Source organism: Monodelphis domestica, chromosome 3, assembly GCF_027887165.1.
Source record: "Monodelphis domestica isolate mMonDom1 chromosome 3, mMonDom1.pri, whole genome shotgun sequence".
Classification (NCBI taxonomy): domain Eukaryota; kingdom Metazoa; phylum Chordata; class Mammalia; order Didelphimorphia; family Didelphidae; genus Monodelphis; species Monodelphis domestica.
In genome coordinates, this window is record NC_077229.1 from 331,886,977 (window position 1) to 331,893,152 (window position 6,176).

A 6,176-nucleotide genomic window follows, 5' to 3' on the forward strand; every position below is an offset into this window, starting at 1 on the left:
GCTGATCAGCCTTCCCCCACCCCACACACAAGGTGCTAAAGTCAGACCCAGTGCACTAGAATCAGAGCAAGGGGCACCTCTGAAGCAAGCAAGGGGCACCTCTAGGTCCTTGGCAGCTGACTAAGACCACCAAGGACCCACTCCTGAGAACGACTAGACTTGAGACCCCAGCAGGCTGAAGAGCACAGACCTTGGGCACAGAGATAGCACATGTAAGGGTGGGCAGCAAACCATAGAAGCTGTGGAGTCTCCAGAGATGGCCTCATGCAAAAACCTCACTCCTTAGCTCTATACACACAGAGACTACCCTCCTCACTCAGACTTCTTACTGTAAAGGGAAGGAAAAATCAGCATAGTAATGACAAATAATACCCACGAAAAACAACCTCTCAACACCAAGAGGAACAAGAAGAAGGGAATGACCCTGGATAATTTTATGGAGGAAAAATCCAGACTAAAGAGGAAATAGGAGAAGTGGACGAAAAAATACATGCATCCAAACTTTCCAAAAAAATTAGAAATTGGCCACAAGCTCTTGAAGAATTTAAAACAGAGCTTATGAGAAAGATGGATGAACTATGGCAAGAAAAGTGAGAAATAGTTCAAAAAGAAAATAACAGTTTAAAAGATAGGAATTCCCAACTGGAGACCAAAATTAAACAGCTGGAAGCCATGAAAAGCAGAATAGACCAAACCAAAAGGAAAAATCAAAATATTTCAGAGCAAAATCAAAAGATTAAAGCATAAAATCAAAAGGTTATAGCAGAAAACCAGTCTTTAAAGACCAGAATTGGGCAATTGGAAGCCAATGATCTTGCAAAACAGCAAGAATTAATAAAGCAAAGTTAAAAAATTGACAAAATAGAAGGAAACATGAAATATTTCACTGAGAAGATGACTGATCATGAGAACCAGTCTCAAAGAGACAATTTGAGAATCATTGGTCTACCTGAAAACCCAGAAATAAACAGAAATCTTGACATCATACCACAGGAAATTATCCAAGAAAACTGCCCTGATATTCTTGAACAAGAGGGAAAAATAGACATTGAAAGAATTCATAGAACATTCTCTACACGAAATTCTCAAAAGACAACACCCAGGAATGTAATAGCCAAATTCAAGAGCTTCCAAGCTAAGGGGAAATTTTTACAAGAAGCTAAAAAAGAGACAATTCAGATATCAAGGAACACCAATCAAGATAACATAAAATCTGGCAACTTCCACACTAAAGGACTGCAAGGCTTAGAATATGATGTTCAGAAAGGAAGAGAATTGGGTCTTCAACCAATAATCACCTACCCATCAAAACTGACTATCTACTTCTAGGGGAAATTTTGGGCATTCAAAAAATAGAAGATTTCAATGTATTTGAAATGAAAAGACCAGAACTAAGCAAAAAGTTTGATATAGAAACACAAAAAGCAAGAAAAACATGAAAAGGTAAATAAGAAAGAGAGGGGAAAGGGAAAACTTTTTTATTTAATTTTTTTTCTTTAAGGGCTTTAATAAGATCAAATTGTTTATATTAATATGTGGGGAAATATTATTTGTAAACTCCCAAAAATTATATTCACTTTTATAGTAATAAGAAGAATCATTCATAGGCAGAGATTGGAGTAATAAGTGGTCTAAAATGATATGTGAAAAAGTAAAAGGGAGGGAAGAATAGAAGATGGCACCAAGAGAAATTTGAAGAAATAAGATAAATAGGATAATCTATATCACACAAAGAGGTGCATGGGAAGGGAAGGGGAAGAATACTATTATAAGTAGGAAAGGAAGAGAGTGCTAATATGAAACACTTAAACCTTACTCTCAGTGAAATCAATTCTGAGAGGGAAGAGCATCCAGATCCAATATGGTATCAAATTCTATCTTACCCTACAGGTAAAGTGAAAAAGGAAAAACCAAGGTGGGGGGTAGTGGGTTAGGGAGTTCAAAAAGGGAAGGAAAGAGAGGGGGGAGATAACTTAATAGACCCCCCCAAAAAAAAGGTAAGACAAAGAAAGGAACAAAAAGGGAGGCACAGAAAGGGAAATATAATAAGGGAGGGGATTAGGGGGACTGAGCAAAAGCAAACCATTGGTTTAAAGGGATATAGCATAAGAAGAAAGGGCAGAACTAGGAGAGGATATCAAAATGTTGGGAAATAAACATGAGGCAATCATAACTCTGAACATGAATGGAATGAACTCATACATAAAACAAAAGCAAATAGCAGAGTAGATTAGAAACCAAAATCCTACCATATGTTGTCTACAAGAAACACACATGAGGCAGGTAGACATCCACAAGGCAAAAATTAGAGACTGGACCAAAATCTAGTGGTCCTCAACTGAATAAAAAGAAGGCAGGGGTTGCAATCATGATATCTGATAAAGCCAAAGTAAAAATAGATCTGATTAAAAGGGATAGAGAAGGTAAATACATCCTGATAAAAGTGAGTATAGACAATGAGGAAATATCAGTAATGAACATGTATGCACCAAATGGCATAGCATCCAAATTTCTAAAGGAGAAACTAGTGGAGTTGAAGGAGAAAAATACATAGTAAAACTATACTATTGGGAGATCTAAACCTTCCTCTATCAAATATAGATAAATCAAACCAAGAAATATATAAAAAAGTGATGAAAAATCAGAAGGGAAACAACAAATCTTCATAGAAACCTCTGACAAAGGTTTAATTACTCAAATTTATAAAGAGCTAAATCAATTGTACAAAAAATCAAGCCATTCTCCAATTGATAAATGGGCAAGGGACATGGATAGGCAGTTCTCAGCCAAATAAATCAAAACTATTAATAAGCACATGAAAAAGTGTTCTAAATCTCTTATAATCAGAGAGATGCAAATCAAAACAACTCTGAGGTATCACCTCACACCAAGCAGACTGGCCAGCATGATAGCAAAGGAAAGTAATGAATGCTGGAGGGAATGTGGCAAAGTAGGGACATTAATTCATTGCTGGTGGAGTTGTGAACTGATCCAACCATTCTGGAGGGCAATTTGGAACTATGCCCAAAGGGCGACAAAAGAATGTCTACCCTTTGATCCAGCCATAGCACTGCTGGGTCTGTACCCCAAAGAGATAATGGACAAAAAGACTTGTACAAAAATATTCATAACTGCGCTCTTTGTGGTGGCCAAAAACTGGAAAACGATGGGATGCCCATCAATTGGGGAATGGCTGAGCAAATTGTGGTATATGTTGGTGATGGAATACTATTGTGCTCAAAGGAATAATAAAGTGGAGGAATTCCATGGTGACTGGAACAACCTCCAGGAAATGATGCAGAGTGAAAGGAGCAGAACCAGGAGAACATTGTACACAGAGACTAATACACTGTGGTATAATCGAATGTAATGGACTTCTCCATTGGTGGTGGGGTAATGTCCCGGAACAATCTGCAGGGATCTAGGAGAAAAAACACTATTCATAAGCAAAGGATAAACTATGGGAGTGGAAACACCGAGGAAAAGCAACTGCCTGACTACAGAGGTTGAGGGGACATGACAGAGGAGAGACTCGAAACGAAATTCTAATGCAAATATTGACAACATAGAAATGGGTTCGAATCAAGAACACATGTGACACCCAGTGGAATCACGCGTCGGCTATGGGGGGTGGGGGGGAGGAAAAAAAATTATCTTTGTCTTTAGTAAATAATGCTTGGAAATGATCAAATAAAATATTATTTTTTAAAAAAGTGATGAGAGAAGTGAATAAAATCTTAGAAAAATTAGAGTTAGTAGATATGTGGAGAAAAATAAATAGGGATAAAAAGGAATACACCTTCTTTTCAGCAGCACATGGTACATTCACAAAGATGACTATGTATTAAGTCATAAAAACATGGCAAAAAAGTTCAAAAAAGCAGAAATAATAAATGCAACATTTTCAGGTCATAATGCAATAAAAATAATAATTAGTAAGGGTACATGGAGAGCCAAAACAAAAATTAATTGGAAATTAAATAATATGATTCTCCAAAATCAGCTAAAGAATAAATCATAGAAACAATAATTTCATTGAAGAAAATGACAATGATGAGATATCCTTTCAAAATCTATGGGATGCAGCCAAAACAGTACTCAGGGGGAAATTCATATCCTTGAGTTCATATATTAACAAATTAGGGAGGGCATAGTTCAACAAATTGGACAAGCAAATCAAAAAACTTGAAAGTGAACAAAATAAAAATCCCCAGACTAAATTAGAGATTCTAAAAATTAAAGGAGAAATTAATAAAATTGAAAGTGAAAGAAATGTTGAATAAATAAAAAAGAATAGAAACTGGTATTTTGAAAAAAAATAAAATGGGCAAAGTACTGGTCAATCTAATAAAAAAAAGGAAAGAAAAAAACAAATTAACAGTATCATAGAGGAAAAGGGAGACCTCACCTTTAATGAAGAGGAAATTAAGGTAATCATTAAAAATTATTTTATCCAATTATATGGTAATTAATATGGCAATTTAGGTGATATGGATGAATATTTACAAAAATATAAATTGCCTAGATTAACAGAAGAAGAAATAGTATACTTAAATAATCCCATATCAGAAAAAGAAATTGAACAAGCCATCAAAGAACTCCTTAAGGAAAAAATCTCCAGGTCCAGATGTATTCACAAATGAATTCTATCAAACATTGAAAGATAATAATAATCCCAATATTATATAAACTATTTGGCAGAATAAGCAAAGAGGGACTGCTACCAAACTCCTTTTAGGACACAAATATGGTACTCATTCCAAAGCCAGGCAATTCAAAAACATAGATGCAAAAATTTTAAATAGAATACTAGCAAAAAGACTCCAGGAAGTAATCATGAGGGTTATTCATTATGACCAGGTAGGATTTATACCAGGAATGCAAGGATGGTTCAATATAAGGAACACCATCCACATAATTGACCATATCAATAAGCAAACCAACAAAAATCAATTATTTAAATAGATGCAGAAAAAGCATTTGACAAAATACAACTCTCATTCCTATTGCAAACACTTGAAAGCATAGAAATAGAAGGGCCTTTCCTAAGAATAATAAACAGAATATATATAAAACTACTAGCAAGCATGATCTGCAATGGGGATAAATTAGAAGCATTCCCAATAAGATCAGGAGTGAAACAAGGATGCCCATTATCACCTTTATTATTTAACATTGTACTAGAAACACTAGTAGAAGCAATCAGAGAAGAAGAAGAAATTGGAGGTATTAAAATAGATAATGAGGAGACCAAGACTCTTTGAAGATGATATGATGGTCTACATAAAGATTTCTAGAGAATTAACTAAAAAACTAGTGGAAATAATCAACAACTTTAGCAAAGTTACAGGATACAAAATAAACCCACATAAATCATCAGCATTTCTATATATCTCCAACACATCTCAGTAGCAAAAGTTAGAAAGAGAAATTCCATTTAAAATCACCCTAGACAATATAAAATACTTATGAATCTATTTGCCAAGACAAACACAGGAACTATTTGAACACAACTACAAAGCACTTTCCACAAAATTACAACTAGATCTAAATAATTGGAAAAAACATTAATTGCTCATGGGTAGGATGAGCTAACATAATAAAAGTAGCAATCCTACCCAAACATATTTAGTGCTATACCCATGGAACAACCAAGAAACTTTTTTACTGAATTAGGAAAAAAAAACATAATAAAGTTCATTTGGAAGAACAAAAGATCAAGGATATCAAGGGAAATAATGAAGAAAAAAATGTGAAAGAAGGTGGCCTAGCAATACTAGATCTCAAACTATACTTTAAAGTTGTGAGCCTCAAAACAATATAGTACCAGCTAAGAGACACAAGGCAGGATCAGTGGAATAGACTTGGGGTAAGTGACCTCAGCAAAACAGTCTATGATAAACCCAAAGATCCCAGCTTTGGGGACAAAAATCCACTATTTGACAGAAACTGCTGGGAAAATTGGAAGACAGTATGGGAGATATTGGGGTAAATTTAGGGGTTTTTTGACTGAATATATTATACTAGAAGTCACCAGGGATTAATTCAAATCCCAATGAAAATAATCAAGTCAGTTGGGAATTTAATGGTAGTTTAATTATTATAGAAGGAAGGAATTAAGAAGAAGAAAGAGAGAAAGGGGTATAAGATTTCTCCAGCCTAGCCTAAGCCAAGGA